Source organism: Sabethes cyaneus, chromosome 3 (genome assembly GCF_943734655.1).
Source record: "Sabethes cyaneus chromosome 3, idSabCyanKW18_F2, whole genome shotgun sequence".
Taxonomy (NCBI): Eukaryota; Metazoa; Arthropoda; class Insecta; order Diptera; family Culicidae; genus Sabethes; species Sabethes cyaneus.
Genome location: NC_071355.1, coordinates 141,311,204 through 141,331,004, shown reverse-complemented (window position 1 = coordinate 141,331,004; position 19,801 = coordinate 141,311,204). Strand labels below are relative to the sequence as shown.

Here is a 19,801-nt window from a genome sequence, read left to right as displayed (position 1 = left end):
AATAAAAAACTATGACAAATATTGTTAGCGATGCAGGACGCCTTTTTATTTGTTCAAAGCACTTTTAGGACTGTGAATATAGTTCAATAATATGTTATGAATTAGTACTCACACTTGGTGAGCGACATTCTCGGACTAACACCAAAATGACTGGCAGATTTCTCCGACACCCTAAATTCACACTTTAAACGCTACTATGGTAGCGAAATCTGCTGTTGTTGTTGACAAGAATAAAATAAAAACAGTAGATTTTTGTTAATCGATGTCCGCGACGTATCAAATCATGCACGCTTGGTGACCTCATAACAGGAATTCCATCTTTTTAATTTATCATCAATGTTATCAGCGTTCGATAACAGCAGAAATTCGGGAACGTAAGTGGAAGTTGAGCGGTACTACCGGGACACAGAATCTTATGCCGACGTGTACCAACCAACAATTTATGCGCTTTTCACGGAAGCAAGCAATAAATGACATCGGTGTATCGACTATCAAAGCTGTGGAAAATTCCTTGTGCGGTAAAAGATAAGAAAAAAATGGATTTAAAAATGAAATGGAAATAAAAGCTAATAATAAAGACAAGCGTTATAACACTAGTCTGTCCAACAGACGAAAGAGAACGGTAGAAAAAGGAATGAAACAGGTGCTGATAATACCTCCAGGACGAGAGCATTTTAAAATTTGGAGAGTACACACTTTTTTCAATAAATTATTGTATAGGGTAATTGATCGTTTTTCGTACAATGCAAAAAATCATCCTGGTTCGTTTATCAGCTTAATTACTGATATACCGTGACCGCTCCTAATTCTGCGCAGCTCCTGATTCTGCGCATTTTTCTTTATATAAGTATTTTTTAACATTGTGTATAACTATGATCATTGCGGTATTTTTTTATAAACGTCTGTTGAATATTACGCCATTATTCACGAACGGGCCATAATATTTGAGAGCGAAATAATTTAACGTGACTCTGAAAGTATTTTATATGGCATAAAACATTGTCGTTAGCACCAACGCTAAGATTGTCGTTCTAGAAAATTAACAAATTTATGATCGAAATTCTTTGTAATGATCAAATTACCCAGCATAATAAGAAAGAATAATTAGTTTTAGTCATGTTTTAGACAAAGAGAGTGATTGCATGCATTGCTTTCCTTAGGAAAATGTGATGCAATAATGCGCAGATTTAGGCACAGATTTTTTATTCATGTTCCAAATTCTGCGCAGTAATGAATCCTACGAAGAAATCGCGAAAGAATACGCAACCTCACCTAAATGGCTGAGGTATATAGGCATGAAAATTCAAGTAGAATCTTTAACTTGCATTGATTGGAATCCTGTGCTGTGTCTGTGTGTGTGTCTGTGTGATAACAATATTCCTTTGCCACCCGGACAGCACAAGAAGGCCGGATCATGGATTTAATTATAGTAATGGCTAATGCCGGATTTTTTGGTGTGCTTTCAGCGTATAAAGACATAAACAGCATGGCAGGAGTATTTATTTTCACTTTTTGGGTGCGCAGAATTAGGAGCAAACATGCGCAGAATTAGGAACATGGTCAAGAAAGTGCGCAGAATTAGGCACCGTGGATAAGTTTACAAAACGAAAAATATACTCAATTAATGATCGACTTATAATTCCCATATTTTTTACCAGATATTATAGACCGTAGCACTACACGTTGCTGCTATCCACGTTGTTAATTTAAATCTAGAATACTTAGAATAGCGGAAGAAACATAATAATGTCTTAGCTGCGCAGAATATGGTACGTTCACGGTATTAAATATTTTGAAATTTGAATTGAAATTACACTTATAAAATACTTCTATTAATTTTTGATACGTTACTTCCATTTTTTTCCATAAAAATTATGATAGCTAACCTAAAAAATATATAACTGATTTCAAATGGCAGTGGTTGAAACAAAAAGATTATTTTTTTACCTTGTTTTTCGAACAAAATAAAAAGTTATAAATCAACTAGACATCAAACTATTGTTGCATGTTCGGAAATAGAATCATCTGTAACAATGCCTTCCACATATACAAAATTTTTGTTGAAAATCGTTATACTTTAAAATCAATGCGAGGGTATCATGAAAAATAACATCACTAGGCAGAATTATTCCTCAATTTGTAGAATAATGTCAATATTCCATTATGTCTAGGTTTTTTGTTTACCAACTTCCCAATTGCAGGTAGCAAAAATTGATAAGATTAGGGGTTGTTAAATATTTATTTGTGTTGGTTGATAGAAGTACAGAGATCATGTCATAGCTGCAGACGTTATATTTGACACAACGCCGGTCAACAAAAGTTTTGCGTTTGGGAGAACATTTAGAGTGGTGAAAATTTTTGTTTTGAAAACCTGATATTCCAAATTGAATAACTATCACCATTTATTAAATCTGCCTTAACAATAAAATTTATTTAACATAGTTTTAGCGATAAATTGTTCTATTACATACAACTTGTTAAGTGTTCAGCAATTCCATAAAAATATTTATACAACATATTATAAGTACTCAGGCTTCAAATTTTGTGTAGTCAGGGTGAGTAGTAATAAAAGTCAGTGTTTTTTGAACGTGTTTAATTTAAAATGGGTTAACCATGATGTGTCTGCATATTTTTCGTTTAGAGTGCACCCAAACGTATGTTTCTGGAAAATTTTCGACCATGTGATATATTAAAGATGCTGAAGCCACTCGGAATAAACGAAAGATTCATCTTTCGTACCATAAAAAATAATTTTGTACGGATCGAATTCGAAGGATCAGACCAGTTTGAATGTAAAAAGGCTAAGGAACTGAGAATTCAACCATGAAGAAAATTTTTAAAAATGATCTTTGATTGATTCCTTACAAAAACAATGGGTGCACGGTTTGACTGGAAAGCAGAAGGTTACAGAACGAACGGTACACGGTGATTGCGAAATTTTATTTTTGGACTAAAGTGTTTCTGCTACAGCATCCACAACCAACAAAATGATCGGATATATGCAACATATTTTTCCGATTATCCTCGGGAAAAACTGGCTATTCAAAAGTTCCGGAATATTTCCAGCGTGATGGTATGGGGATATTTTACCAAAAATTTTGAAGGTAAAAGCTGTTCTTTGAACCTGGTGTTCAAATCAACACTTAATATTACATCGATACTGTATTGAAGAACCATTTACTTCACATCGTCAAAAAACACTACGAGAATGCACCATACTTCTTCCAACGGGATTCTGCACCGTCTCACCAGGCGAAAGCTACACAGGCTGGGTGTGAGCACAATTTTGCGAATCTTAATTCTTCGAAAGAGTGGCCTGTCTCTTCGCCTGAATTGAATCTTTTCGACTTCTATGCAAAGGTTACATGCGAAGCAAACTAGGGAGCACCAAAGGATTGACTGTGGGTGGATGCTTTCAAGCAACGTTTGGTGAATATTTGGGATGAAATGCCTCAGGATATAGTGCGTGCTAGCTGTAACACTTTTCAACAACGGTAATTCAAGCAAAGTAGGAAGATTTGAATGGGCTAATACAACACAAATGTTATGGACTCAAAATAAAATTCATGCAAGCGTCCTATTTTTGTATTCATTTACTTTACCTACAGTTATTACTACTCACTCTGCATAAAAAATGGAAATAGCCGACGTAACAAGATCTGGGAGCGGGTACACTAAGCGTCAAACAAAAATACGCGTGTAAAATTTCTTGAAAAGGAATTAGAACACAACATTTTAGCAAAAGCCGGGCACTGTTGAATTTTAAACTTCTCGCTTACTTTCTCGATGCAACGCTTTAGTCGATAGCTGAGTAAAAGAGATGTTTGAGTCAAAAAATAACTAGCAATACAAAATCGCTTGGGAGAATATTCGCATTTTTTATAAATGAAATACATACTTCTCTCACTAGATTATAAGCCGGATCGGAGCGGATTGAACCGAAGCGAACAAATAAGCCTACATGCATCGATGATCGCGGTACATAAATCAGTTAAAACGTACACTAATGATACGCACTTCATACGAAATAGATCGACTTCAGACTTTCCTATTGCTATCATTACATTTTTTTACCTTTGATATACTTTGATACAAACAACGGTATCATTCGGAAGAAATCGATTTATGATGTATGACTCTGAATTGAAATGAATTTCAACAGGTGTTATCCGTTTTCGATTTTTCTTGTTATCACCAACTTTGGAAACGCGTAGCTCGTCAACAGGATATTGGAGAGGTGTAGGATATTAAATGAAGTTACATATAAGCAAATTTGCTAAGAAATTCAGAAAAAATTATATCAAAAAAAATTTACATGCTGGAAGCATGTGAGTTCCGAAATCTTAACTAATCAACCTTAGCAGTAGTTGATTAGGATCGCTAATTTCAAGATTATAACTCCGAGTCCGCTTAGCACCCTTTATACCCCCTCATTAACCGGTGCCTGCGGCTGCGATACATTATGCGTGCCTGGTGGCCTGATAATTGGATATCCAATGAGGAACTCTATCGTCGGTGTCATCAACGGCTGATAGCCATAGAAATTCGTCTACGTAGGTGGAAGTGGATCGGACACACCTTGAGGAAAGGAGCGAACGAGGTTTGCAGAGCAGCACTCGACTGGAATCCACAAGGACAGCGTAGAAGAGGCAGACCCAGAGGCTCATGGCGACGGAGCTTAGCCAACGACATCCGGGCTGTAGATGAGAACCTGTCCTGGCGACAGGTAAAAGCCATGGCGGTTAACCGCCAGCAGTGGAGATCTCTGATTTCATCCCTTTGTTCTGCCGGACCGGCGGACATGGACACATAAGTAAGTAAGCTTAGCACCCTTCCCTTTTTGTGTTGGAGTGATCTCAAAAATTATAATACATGCATTAAAATTTTGTTTAAAAATTGATGACTTTTGAATTAGCGATTTTAATCCTTTGGATATCAAATAAAATACTTCAGAGCCAGTTGAAAAAACGCTATTTTAATTTTAGACTCTATTATTTTTGATTAGAATGAAATTTCGCTGATACGTTGGATACCACACGAGACCTGGTCTCGTTAAAACATTTTTTTCCGTCGAGAGTAACTTTTCAAAAAATGTATTTAGAAATGATGCATTTGTACGATGTTATTTTGTCTAATGACATCTCCAGAAAAATTTAAATTGTGAAAAATTCCACGTGCCTTGAAACGGCAATTTGAAGTTCACCAACATGCTGCATTTTCACCGAATATCTTTAAAAAAGCGATAGACAAAATTGGGAAACAAAACATGCCTCCAGTATCACTTGTTTTACTAGAAATATACTCAAAATACCTATCTAACAATACTCATTCGCGGTTTGAAATCAAATTTAAAATAATAAGAAACGCAAAATCAGAAAAGTGTTATCCGTTTACTGGGTAACTTGCAACACCCCTATTTTCGGTTCATTAAACAGGATTATTTAGTGAATAATTTTTCTCATAATCATAAATCAACAGTACTGACCACTATATAAGTTTTGGCTACTTACACTTGCACCTAAACGGTATACTTCGAAAGTTATACCAAGTCAAAGTTCAAAAGTGTTGCAAGTATCCCCGGATGACGGTACTCTTTTTCAACAAATCATTATATTTCGCAACCAGTAAGAGACAGGTAGTTCCTGCATTCAGCGTAGTTGCTCAGTCATACTACACTACAATTTCTACAATTTTTTGAAGAAAGTTTTTTTTGAATGCATTTAAAAACAGTTGTATCAGTTTGTATCACCCTACTGTCTTACCTGACTCACAACGAATATTGAAATAAAGTGTATACTATACCGTTTTATTCGTTTAAAGCGTATATGCATTTCATTTAGTTAATACGAACATCAAGAAGTTTTTTGTAAGTTATGTTTTTATTATTTTTTTTGAAGCAGTGCGTTTTTTCTTTTTTTATGGTTTGAGGACCAAAGACACCTTTATCAAATTTTTTCTAGAAAGTTGAGATTTACCAGAAATATTCGTTTCATTACGAGCATTTTCATACCTTACATACAGGGATGGAACGATCACTTTGACTCAATTCACATTCATTTGACAGTACCGTTTCAGCTAAGCAAAATTTGACACTGTTTTATATGAGACATTTATAGAATTAGTTATATGATCTACAAAAAAACTTTATTGGGCAAAACTGTAGAAAATAACTAGTTCTTCAATCATTCCATATATAACTTTTTCAAATTCTGCTTGACTGAGACGGTACTGTTAAATGAATGTGAATTGAGTCAAAGTGATTGTTCCTTGCAACGATCTTAAAAACGACCCCTAATGGGACACTCTATTGGCACATATTCGCACCTTACATGCCACTCATTTTGTTGGACCGTTCGAAATCTTTGTTTCCACTTTCGTTGGAAATATTTTCGCATGATTTATTTCTGTCTAATGACGCCAGAACTGTGCGTTATTGGCGTACATTGACTCTTTGGCGTTTCCCGCACGTGGTTCCGATGACGGACGCTTAACTGTAGCGATCGTGGCTGACAAAATTTCACCACAAGCGTTGATGATGTTTGTTTGACAGTTTTCCTACGTTTCACCGGAGAGTTCGCTTGCGAAACCATTAGATCTCGTCGTCGTCACGAATGATTTGAGCAAAAGGCACCAATGACTCAATGAAAGTTACCTCGTTTTTCGTATTACAAATTAATTCCAGCGAAAGTGAAAGTATTTGTTCGCGTGTTTTGGATATTGAAGAATGTATTGGAAAAAAAATATTAAAAATAAAAATATACACTATTCGCAATCAAGAATAGTTTTCCAAATTTTAGCTCCTACGCTTCTAGTCTGGGTAAGAAGGTAAACTGTATTTAAATTTATCCTGACTTCAGAGACAATTCAGTAATGTGAATTAAACGAATAACACTTGGTCTACTTTGGCTTTCTGTGTATGAATTAGTAGAGTAAGGTCAACAATCGTCAAATGTATTTCTGATATAGAATTAAATTCATTAATATCAGGTCCGACCTTGCCTGGTGATGATATGTATTTTTTGGGTACAACAAAAAATCGTAGAATATCCCAATCAATTCAACGACCTCTCAGTCGTCAGCTAAACCATGTATCGCATTATGAGATGACAGATTTGCCTGCAACTGAATTCAAGATAGACCGCGCGTGTTCGATCGGGCATATGCATATGCCGACGATTGTCGATCGTGAAAAAGGAGACCTTGAAAGTGCAGCTCGGCGCGTTCCGAGACTCGTTTCGTTCACCCATTATTATTGCCACTGCCGGGTTGCTTGAGTTGGTGAGCCTCAATCTCTTGAGTGGCTTTGTGTAGGAATGTGTATCTGTAAGTATGTATATCCGTGCTGGTCTATGCGGAGAACCAGCTAGGAGCTGGTTTCGGGCAGCGCAACTCGTTTTGCTTGGTTTGTCTGTAGAAATATACGAAAGTATTTAATTAAATAATTGCAACGACTGAAACGCTTGAATGTCCGGTTCAGTTCAAGTGCAGATACCACTTTGTTCTTTTTTATAACTGTCATCAAGCATACCGGCTGTGTGTAGTTTCCAACGCTACGTACACAGAGACAGCCGGAGTGTCCTTGATTTAATTCGCGGCCAACTTTATGCCAACAGTGCTTTGTGAGAGACAATTTTTAATTAACTTCAACGCACATTACATTCTCGCCGAAAAGCGCGAACCCATGGAGCTGGACATGCGCCGTCAATGGAAACTAATACGGAATGTTGCGTTCATTATGATAAAACCTTATTTAACGTAACGTAGACAAGTACATAGCGAGGGGGGTTTGCATCGTTGCTACTTAACATGTATTAGCTATAAAAAGGGCAGTTAAACCTCCGAACTCCTGCGATTCGATTGACAATTTCTTATTGGTATTATAGATTTGCTCATACGTACTGTAGCAAAGCTAAACTTTGGGCTTAATCGTTTTTAAGACTTATTAAGTTAATAACCATTCTATATCGACAGACTTCGCAGACAGCTGTTAGAGTACACGGATTTATTGTTGCACTGATTTGAGAACGGTATGCTCTCGTAAGGCATTAAAAATATTATAGAATTTTTTTAAATCATTCACGTGTCTTAAGTTCTTAATTCACGGTTTCGAAACAAATGAAAGAGATAAACAAACCAGAACCAAATCTTATTTAGACAAGTAAAACTTTCTTTTATCGAATGCTTGGATTTCCACTCCAAACGTTTTCATTCATTGCGTTACACCACCAGTCACTTGCAGACCACCTAATCGCAGTCGTACTTTAAGTAAACGCTACTGCTGCTGGGTACGATTTTATTTTTCTCATCGGCGAACTTTACAGCAGCGTTTACTTGTTGAATTGCCTTCTCTGTCTGCGATCAAAAGTCTCAGCCAACGCGTGCGAAGGTCTATAAACACTGTCGGTAGGTCGGTCGACGCAGAAACAATAAGCTTAGGTACGAAATAAAATAAGCAAACATCTTTTACCACCAGTTTTGGCTGCGCTGTAACAACTTTCAGTTTCCATGACCTTTGAAACAAACGAAAAAGAAAACAAAACCACCCAATGGCGATTGCAAATAACCTAACTGAAATAATATGTATTGGATGGAACGTGTTTCAAGTAGTTCTGGGTTGGCATTTTCAACAATGAATTCCATTCACAATCTACTATAAAAGAGTCGAGATTTAAAAGCATACTGTTTTGCAATGAAATACGTTCTGGATTAAGGCTAAGACTAAGACTAGACGTGGGACTTGGCCGACTAAAAGTTTTGAAAGAATAACTTTTTTTCACAATTTGATTTTCGCTTATTTTGTTACTAATTTTGTAATAATCTTAGCCCAGGAAGTGGATGCACAAAAAAACTATTCACATTCATGTAGTGAGGTATTTCAGTGCAGCGCCGAACAAACTACACGCAATAAAACACCACTCCTGTAAAAATACGATTTGCCAACTTCATCAACTTCTCGGAAACTGAACAGAACGTATTGGAACAAACTTTTTTTTGTTGTGTTGGAAGAATTTTGGAGAAGACTTTCAACACTTTGAGCTTTGTAAAGGAAATTCAACCAGAAAAAAATAAAAAAAGAATCAAAAAGATAGTTGGAACTATAAAATTTTATCTTCTTTTTCTTGTGTTTTTTATACAACTCAAAAATTGTAAAAGTATTCTCAAAACTTCTTGTAACAAAACAAAAAAGGTTGTTCCAGTACGTTCATTAGTTTTGTTTCTGAGTTATATTGCCAAAAATCTAACGACGGGTCATGTACCATCGTTGATCGTTAGACAGTTGGTCATAACTCAGGAAGAACGCTACCGTGAAATATGTAGGTATGATATGACGAGCACAGCGACGAACCGAATTTATCAATACCGCTGATAATGCCTAAAGATTGCATCGGGAAAATCAATTATCACTCCAGCCGTTTCATTCAACTAATAGACTAGGTTTTTGGAAATGGGTATAAATAACCAAGTATAAAATAATAAACTCCAGTCTTATGACTGGATTGGATCAAACCTAACTGGATTTATCTAGAAGACTACCGGCTACTTGGTCAATAGCAATCAGCCCGTGGTTTTATTCGAATCGTTAGAATGCTCTCGATCAAACAAATAAGTTAACGGTAAAGTATGTTACGCGAGTGTTGGTCTAATCAGTTTCACACATGGCGACCGTGACATGACTCGAAGCTGCGGATTGCATTAATTTTTTTTTTCATTATTATTTTCATTTGTATCAATAAGTCAATAAACTATGCTCACATGCATAATTCCATGAAGTTCTAAGACCGTTCGAACCCAAGCCTCTGCGACAGTTTGGAAAAATCTCCATTTTAGAAATATAGTGACACAATTTCTCCATCCGCATAAAAAAAGACATAAAATGTGACTAGTGACGGGCGATCCGTTCATGAGCTGAATCAAAGAATTAGCTCCACTACGCGCGCTAACCCGCTCTTTTGCTCGCATTCGTACTGATCTGGGCTAAACTGGTGAAAAAACATTAAACTTTTTAGCAGAAATAGGAAAAAAGACAAAGCTCCCTTAGTTGCGTCCGAACAATGAGGTATAAAGAGATGTGGAAAAAGACATTTGATAGTATTAGTAAAGAAAAGTCAATAATAAACGTTAAACTACATTTGTTTTAGTAGATTGACGTCACACTTGATCGTGATTGGTCGATTTGCGATTCCACTCACACCATGATGAAACTTCTTCATTGCACTAACGCCTCTTTACATCACCTGTGTATACCTCAATGGCGTTCGATGTGCTTTACTAGAAGGTTTGGCTGATAGAATTCGTTGTCTCTTTTATTCTCACGGCGCGCCGTTCTTTTGAATATATTATGACGCACGCGGTGTTAGTTCGGAATGAAACTTCCTGTTTGTGCGAGCAGCCTACAAAATCTCTTTTACTGCCGCCAACGTTTTAATCTGCGAAATAGTTCAGTGAGCTAGTAAAACCTTCGAAAGAATTAGCTCAGATCAAAAAGCGGAATGATTCTGATTTATTCACTTAACTGAGTAACTTTGCCCATCTCTAAGATAGACTCTACAGTGGTGCACAGCCTCTTATACAGTAACTCAGCGCAACCTCCTCGTGGTACCAGCCGAGACATGAGCAACCTTGGTGGAGATTGGATAACCAACCCCGGTGGATGCCAAAAACGTATGCTGACAGGGAAGCAGGGGTCTACTGAGCTTTGTTGGTCCTTCGACGAGACAGGGGATTACCATAATGAAAAACTAATAAGCAAATAGCAATCAAAAAAGACCCATGCGACGAAAAAGAACTGTAGATTGGAAACTCGAGACGCGGAACTGCAGATCTTTCAACTTCCAAGGGAACATTGGAGTGACCATTGCCCAAAACATGATATCAAGCTCGTCATCGGAGATTTCAATGCTCAAGTCAGGCAGGAGGAGAAATACAAATGCCGGTTACGGGAGGATCCAGCATCCACCCTCTAACCAACGAAATGGACCTAAGACTTATCGACTTTGCCACCTCCAAGAATATGGCCGTACGTAATACCATCTTTCAGCATAAACTCCTACGTAAGCATACCTGGAGGTCAATATATCAGATAGAATCTCAGATCGATCACGTTTAGATCGACTGTTGACACTTCTCAGACATCATTGACATCAGCAGCAACGTTAACTCGACCACTACCTAGCGATGAATAAGATGCAACCAAAACTCTCCGTTGTGAACAACATTCGGTACCGTTCCCAGTCTCAGTTTTATTACGCGCGGCTGAAGCAGCCAGATGTTGCCGTAAATTACGCGCATTTACTCTAAGTTGCGCTGCCGGAAGAGGACGAGCTGGACAAAGCTCCTCTCTCGAGGACTGTTGGAACACTATCAAAACAGCCATTAGCAATGTAACGCAATGCAATGTTCATCTATCATGTAGCACGCAATCAGCGGTAGGACTGGTTTGACGATGAATGTTGGAGGGCGATGGAGGAGGAGAATGCTGCGAGACCAAGAAACACAGTGCCTCGTTAGAAGGCTAGAACGTGGAAAACAGACAGAAGAACCCAAATCTTCCGGGAGAAAAAACGCTGTCTGGAAGAGCAGGAATATGCGGAGTTGGAGCGGGTCAGTTACTCTGGAAACGCGAAAGTTCTACCAAAAACCGAACGGATCCCGCAAAGGCTTTGTGTCGTGAGCAGGTGGAAGCAGCGCTTCGGTGAACACCTGAATGGCGCCCAGGCGAACAACCATGGCGGCAGGAAAAGCAATTTCGATGGTGCGACAAACAAACGGAGAAGAGATGCCAGCCTTAACGATAGGCGAAATCAAGGAAGCCATCATGCAGCTAAAGAACAATAAATCTGCTGGGAAAGATGACATCGGAGCGGAGCTTATTAAAATAGGACCAGAAAAGCTGATCACTTGTCTGGACCGGCTAATTGTTAAAATTTGGAATATAAAACAGCTACCGTAGTGGAAATATGGGGTTATCTACCCAATCCACAAAAAGGGCGACAAGGTGGACTATGAGAACTATCGTGCGATTACCGTTCTCCATGCCACCTACAAAGTGCTGTATCCAGGGCCCGACAACGTCACCTTCAATTGCATAGCGTCAATCAACAATGAAGCAGTGAAGCTTCGGTTTTAATAGAAGCACCACCGCTTCAGTTTCAAACTGGTTTCAGTAAGCGTCAGCGGAACGGGTTTCACTTCATCATGACTATCGGTTTCAACTTTTCATTTGTACTTTTCTATCAAATATTTAGAAGAAGGCCAGCAACTTTGAATTTTGAATTTGAATGCAAATAAATTGAATTTGAGTAACATTTCCTACAATGCAATGCATATTACAGTTAACCTAGTCAATGTCGACAAATCGTGCCTGACTTTCTGCCGTCGTCAATTGAAACAGCCACCAACTTCAACTGAAGCTTGCTTGAAACGTTCTGTTCAACAAATGAAGCAAGTCACTTCATGTACGAAGCGAAGGTAACAGAAAGTCAGTTTAATTTATTTGTTTCGACGATGCCGGGCCCTGGCTGTATCTAATCTTTTCTACCGATTATGTATGACCAATTGCGAACCAATTTATTCGTCGTTTGTTCGTTGACTTCAGACCTGCGAGTGCCCAGAGTTTTCGAAAGAAGACTGTTGAGAACTATCTTCGGCAGCCTACAGGAGAACAGAGTATGGAGACGGAGGATGGCGAACCCAATATACAAAAGATGGCTAAAGCTGGACGAACACGATGGGCAAGGTCTGTGGAAAGAACAACTACTCTGCAACAGTGGTGTTTGCTTCAAATCCGATAGGAACAAGAACGTTCATTTATCAATAATAAAGTTTATAGACGTTTAGCACCAGCAATTGAAGTCAGAAAGATTATAGATTACACTCAGGTCTATAAATTCAATTTTTCTCGACATTTACAGATTTTGATTCTGTGCGCAGCAATCCTGGTTAGAAGTTTTACAATTTGATAGACCGGTCATTCGGTGCGATTAATAGTTAGTTTTCGTAATAATCGTAAAACCAACTATTTCATTTTAAGACAAATGACTTTAGTTTTTTAAAAAGGTAGCAATGTCTTATCAGTTTTATTTTTTATAACCTTCGTACAAAATTCCAAGTCAAATTTAAGGTGTCGGTTTCTTAAGACAGCTTTTCCAATTGAGATTTCTCATGGAAAATGTCTTCAAACAATCCTTAGTGCTTGTATGAATGCACATTTTTTATGAATTCATTGACCATACCAATTAGAATATTTTTACCTATAGATCTTTGTGTCTAAAATTAGCAACTACACCAGAATAGCGTCCTAAAATACAACCAAGCAAACCCCATTTAAACAGTTTGTCAAATAATAACATTCAACACAATGGAGCAAGCATTAAATGAGGATACTTCGTAAAAGTAGCTTGCATGCTCTGAATTAACATTGTATGCTAATCAGAGCGAGAGTTTTAAGCCCGTCTCACCTAACGATGTGCAAACCCAGCCAGACCCACTTTCTTGCGCGTTGTTATGTGGCTGGGCTGGGCTGTTGGTGTTGAGGCTTGAAAGAGCATTGCGAGGTAAAAATCAGCCAGAGCATGGCAATTTTATTCCTGTGCTATGATATCAGCGTGTACAGCCACCCTCGGCTGAGTTACAGATCGCCGACAGCGTCAGTGAACCAGTACTAAACCATGTCAACGATCGTAATGATTTGGGTGTTAATCAAACTGTGGGTCCATCGTGCCCCTGAAATGTTCGGCCATGACCGTCATTTCTGCAACGTGGGGACCGTTAAAATTTTAAAATTCCGTTCGCATGACGGAAATTTTCAAACTGGAACACCTTTGGCAAAGGCGTCATGGTTCGTCGTTTCAAGTTGTTGGAATTTCGATATTGAGGTCTATGAATTTTATAGAGTGAAAAAGATTGCTATATGTAATAGACTCGTATATATTTGCCATGGGGTTATTAAACCAGTAGGTGCCTTTGTTGTTCTATACTATTGTGTTACTTATAACAAAATAACTGAAGATAAGGAAATTCGTTTCAAATTTAAAAAGAAATGAATAAGAAGTTGAACAGAGTATCGGATCCTAAACTACCATCTGTTTGCACTATTAGAAGAAGAGAGAAAACATGCTATGGCTCCACATTGCAATAAACGTATTTCTAAGTCTTTCGCTCCGTTCTCGTTCGCCTCTTGGTTTCCGTCTGATCAAACCGGTTTCCAGCATCAGTCAGCCAGTATTCAATGCTCGATCACGCTCGGCCGCCGGATGCCCTTTACCGAGTACGGATTTCCAACACCCATACACTAGCGGAAAGTATCCAAAGTGTTTTAACCATAAAAACTCATAGTCTCCAAGGTAAGATAAAGCTATACTTCCACGCAAGATGCTGCTTTTTAGTCGCTAGGTGAAACTGTAAACTTACATCAATAACAGTAGGGGTCTCTAGGTTTCACCGAGTGTTAATTATAGTCTCGTCTGACGAGCATCGACTATTACTATTATGTGAACTATTATTTTCGGATCACGTACGCCGGTGGTTCTTGGTTCAACAGTTTGGTTTTGAGTGCAACACTGCATAGTAGTAATTAAGTTGTCTATCTTCCCATGTGCTGCATTGTGTTGGTCCGAGGAATTTCTAAGTAGATATACTGTTTATCTGCAAATCATTTCGTACGGCATTTTTCTCAACTTAATGTGAAACAGTTATTATCAATTCGTTTTTAAATTATTATTTAAAAAAAGTAATCTGGGCAGATTTTATAATAGGTTTAATAAACACGATATTTTTTCTCAGTATGTTTCATTCATAATTAAAGTTTCAAAAATTACTTCCGGAAACTTCATAGGTTACATTAACAGAAATAGAATTATTCAGTGAAAATTAATAATAGATTAAAACTGATTGAAAATTCAACGCTTTCTTGCCCAACGGAAATTCAAATTTATTTATTTTCGCAACAGTTAAGATAAATTAGATTAATTGACGGAAAATGAAAAAAATTATAAAAAAACTCCATGGTATACATCCACATGGAACATGGGATGTACGTAATGGTGACGTAGAACGTCCAGTTTAAGTTAGGAACATGTTTGGTACAAGTTTCTTTTAATATATTGTCCACCAACAGTTAACGACCCAGTAACATTTGCTTACATCCACGTGTATACACATCCACGACGCGATCAGTACTACAGCGCGGGAAGTGTTGGGTACTACTGCTGAGTTTGACGCATAGTGCCAGCGAGTGACTGATGAGAAGAATCGAACCAGCAGTCACATTTTGGCTGCAACTGTGACACGCATAGAGATACCGAGATGCTCGAGCTGCCGAAAAGAGACTGCACCGTCGTAAGAAACGTCAGCACTGGGATCGCGTTTTTGCGGAGCCGAAGAATTGCTTCGCCAGGCACGATACGAGAAGCTTCTTTAATGCGATCAACGGAATCAGGAACCGGACCGTGCCAACTCCTGCAATGTGCAACGACAAGCAGGGGAACCTGATTATCGAAAGATAGCAGGTGGCTAGGCGTTGGAAATAACATTTCGATGCATTGTTGAATGGTGAACAAGATGGAGCGGTCAACAGAAACAGGATAACGATTGAGGATGATGGACAAGCTGTGAACCCACCAACCTTGGACAAGGTTAGGAAAGCAGTGAGAGCTGAAAAACGACAAAGCAGCTGCACAGGACGGTATCCCCGCCCAGCTTTTGAAAATCGGGAGCGAACGGCTGTATTGTGCAATCCATCAGGTTATACTAAAACTATGGACTGAGGAGGAATTACCTACGGAATGGTTGGAAGGTCTCATATGCCCTATTTACAAAAAGGGCCATCGGCTCGAAGGCAGCAATTATCGAGGCATTACTCTTCTCAATTCTGCATACAAAATTCTCAGACTGAGGCCGTTGCAGGAAACCTTTGTTGGCGAATACCAGTGCGGTTTTCGAGAGGGACGCTCCACGACGGGCCAAAGGTTCACCTTGCGACAGATCGTCGATAAATTCCGGGAATTCAACTTGCAGACTCACCATTTGTTTATTGACATCAAGGCGGCGTACGATTCAGTCAAACGAAATGAGCTGTGGCAGATTATGCTTGAACATGGTTTTCCAACAAAACTTATTTGGCTGATACGTGCTACCCTTGATAGTTCAAAATCAAGCGTCAGAATAGCGGGTGAGACATTGGACTCGTTTGTGACGTTAGATGGTTTGAAGCAAGGTGACGGACTATCGAATATGCTGTTCAACATTGCATTGGAAGGTGCTATTCGAAGGGCAGGCATGCAGAGAAGCGCTACCATCATCACGAAATCTCGAATGCTCCTAGGGTTCGCGGACGACATTGATATCATCGGTGTTAACCGTAGAGCTGTGGAAGAAGCGTACACGCATTTTAAGGAGGAAGCTGCGAGGCTGGGGCTTGTCATAAATTCTACCAAAACAAAGTATGTGGTGGCTGGTAGAGAGCGTGGTAGCCCTTCGAGTGTTGGAACTGCGGTGGTGATAGATGGAGATACTTTTGAAGTGGTCGACGAATCAGAGATCACATCTATCTAGGTTTATTTATTTTCCTAGATCTACTGACCTTTACTGCTACTTGCTACTTATCAGTAGCAATTTCATCAATCGACTAGTATTATAATATTCATGCTTTAATCGACAGAAAGAGCTAAAATAACCCATGATTGTGTGTGGCCCATGATTGTCGACTAACTGTAATCTATACCTATAAAGAAGGATTTCTGTCTGTCTGTCTGTCTGTCCGTATGTTCCTTATAGAATCGAAAACTACTGAACCAATCGGCATGCAAATATGCATGTAGAGGTTTTTTGGGGCCAGGAAAGGTTTTAGTGATGGTTAGAAACCCCTCCCCCCACTAAGAGGGGGGGCTCCCATACAAATGAAACACAAATTTCTGCATAACTCGACAACTAATCAAGCAAATAGAACAAAATTTGGCATGTGGGTGTTTTCGGTGACAAGAATTTATTCTATGGTAAATTGAGACCCCTCCCCTCTTTATAAGGGGAATTATAACTCCTCTCCTCTTTAAAAGGGGGGGCTTCCATACAAATTTCCTCATAACTCGAGAACTAATCAAGCAAATGGAACCAAATTTGGCATGTGAAGGTTTTCGAGGGCAAGAATATTTTCTATAGTAAATTAGGACCCCTCCCCACTTTAAGAGGGGGGGCTCCTCTACCAAAGAAACACAATTTGCCTCATAACTCGAGAAGTAATTAATCAAATGGAACCAAATTTGGCATGTGGGTGTTTTTGGAGACAAAAATTTTTTCTATGATGAATTGGGACCCCTCTCCGTTTTAGGAGGGGGGCTCCTATACAAATGAAATGCAAATTTCCTCATAACTCGAGAATTAATCAAGCAAATGGAACCAAATTTGGCATGTGAAAGTTTTCGAGGGCAAGAATATTTTCTATGGTGATTTAGGACCCCTCCCAACTTTAAGAGGGGGGGCTCCTATACAAACGAAATACGAATTTCCTCATAACTCGAGAACTAATCAAGCAAATGGAACCAAATTTGGCACGTGGGTGTTTTTGGAGACAAAATTTTTTTCTATGATGAATTGGGACCCCTACCCACTTTAGGAGGGGGGGCTCCTATACAAATGAAATTCAAATTTCCTCATAACTCGAGAACTAATCAAGCAAATAGAACCAAATTTGGCATGTGGAGGTTTCTGGAGGCAAAAATATTTTCTATGGTGAATTAGGACCCCTCCCAACTTTAAGAGGGAGGTTCCTATACAAACGAAATACGAATTTCCTCATAACTCGAGAACTAATCAAGCAAATGGAACCAAATTTGGCATGTGGGGGATTTTGGAATCTTGAATTTATTTTATGATAGAGATCTCTCACCCCTGTGGTAGGGGGATATGGTCTCTCATACAAATAAAACAGAAATTTTTGCGAAAGTCAAAAACTAATCGAACTCGAGAAATTCGACTCTTCCATAAAACAATAGTCAATACAAGACCACAAAAACTATCTATAGTAACACTAGATCATTCAGGACGAGACGGTCGCGAGTGTTGCCGGTGACCCGTCGTCGGAAGCGCCGCCCACTGGGGGGCTTGCAAAACTCGAGATTGTGACAAAGATCATCCGAGATTCATGATTTATGTACAACACAGGTTAATTTGTGGCAATACGAAGTTTGTCGGGTCAGCTAGTTGGTTATAAAATGAAAATTGAAAAACTTAATTTTTCAATCAATTTTGATTGCTTAACAATTGTATAACGGTTACAATGATCACATAACAATATTGCTGGACATTTTCTCTATCCAACGAAATATTGAAGATGAAATTCCATGCAGTGGTAAAATAATTATAAGTGTTTTGAATCTTTCATTCAAACGTTACAGTTACATTTTCGTTTTTACAAAGTGCTACCCAGTATAGTAAACAAAGACTGAGTCCTACGTCAAAAGCTAAAGATATAACCTGGAAAATTAAATAAAAATTATAACTATCTATTATATCTTAAATAAATATAGGTATACTATTGTTTCTATAACAATGGTGGTAAATATACTTTCGGTTCATAACAAAATAAAACTACTTACGTTTATATAATGAAAAACAGTAATTTATCGACGACTGGAAACAATCCTTTTATCTAACTGAATTATTGGCTTCGAAAGCCTTAAACATGTATCTAATATTGCAGGTAAGTACACTTTATTTCACGAAAAGCAACTAGGTACGATACTAGCTCGCATTATGAGAAAAAATTAACTTCACGATACATAGTGATTTGGTATTGAACCAACAGGCGGTTTTTTGACCTTTAACAGTCCATTTTCTTTACGTAGCCAAAAAACATTAAACACAATTTGTTTCAACTTCACACAGCATCCAATAACCTGTCATCTGTCATCATAAACATGCTAAGGTATACCAACAAAAAATTACTGTACACGAGACGTAAACAATAGCTCCTCTATCACATGTTTAGTTATTCACCGTTATCCGACTCGGATGGAATAGCTCGATTTTACTTTCTGGTGGAGGTACTTCACGAGCTAAGCAAAATTTCCCAAGCAAAACTCAGACCTGCAGAGTCCATCGCACTCTACCAGGAATTTATTTTTTTCTCTTCTTTATTGGTCGGTAGGAACCGTAGGAACAATGCAGATCAGTAAAAAAGAAGCAAGAACGTACACTGCGATTTCTTTCGGCCAGCACTAGTTATTCACAAGAAGTTTTCGCACGGTGTTGAGATCGTTACTTTCACCTTTGGCCATACATCGTACTAATTTAAGGTCTGTAATTCCTTTGCCGTCCGTCAATGGCGACTACCGACGAGAGTCGTTTAAGAACGCGTGTAAAACACGGAAATTTTGGTTAACTAACGAAACCGAGTCAAGAAAAAATGCGACGATAAAACCGAACCATACGGAACCAAGCCACAAACACAACTGACGAACGACAAACAACGAACAAACTCAAACTCAAATAAAACTCGAGCACTTGCACAAACCCAACAACAGCGCTGCAGAGATGCCAGATTTCTTTTAATAACTACAACTACTCGAAAATCGAAAGCTGCTCGAAATCCAAATATTACGACTGCTTTCCGACTGCCCATTCGCGACTACGAATGCTGATATTATTTGTTTGGTTTTTATGTGAGAAAAAAGAAGAGGGAAGTATTTTTGCTTTTGTCATCATTCATACAATGACAGTTCGGCATGGGATTTCGTATAAGTCCGAACAGGCTTAAAAATCTTTTTCAGCTTTGTAGTCGCGTTTTTCGAGCGACTGCCGTTTGAGA

The 19,801-nt window shown here is 38.5% G+C and overlaps 1 protein-coding gene across 2 annotated transcripts in view; it reads right to left on the bottom strand.

Moving 5' to 3' along the window:
- LOC128744353 (phospholipid-transporting ATPase VB) overlaps positions 1–19,428 on the bottom strand; it is a 79,520-nt gene extending 60,092 nt beyond the window's left edge. Inside the window, exons 1-2 of one of the 2 annotated variants that reach the window (XM_053841285.1) lie at positions 19,189–19,428; positions 18,591–18,914 (exon numbers count right to left, since the gene is read on the bottom strand). The gene's annotated coding sequence lies outside the window, so the exon portion shown is untranslated. The remainder of the gene's footprint in view (positions 1–18,590; positions 18,915–19,188) is intronic. The other variant, XM_053841286.1, reaches the window with a different exon arrangement.
- Positions 19,429–19,801: the final 373 nt, after the last annotated feature.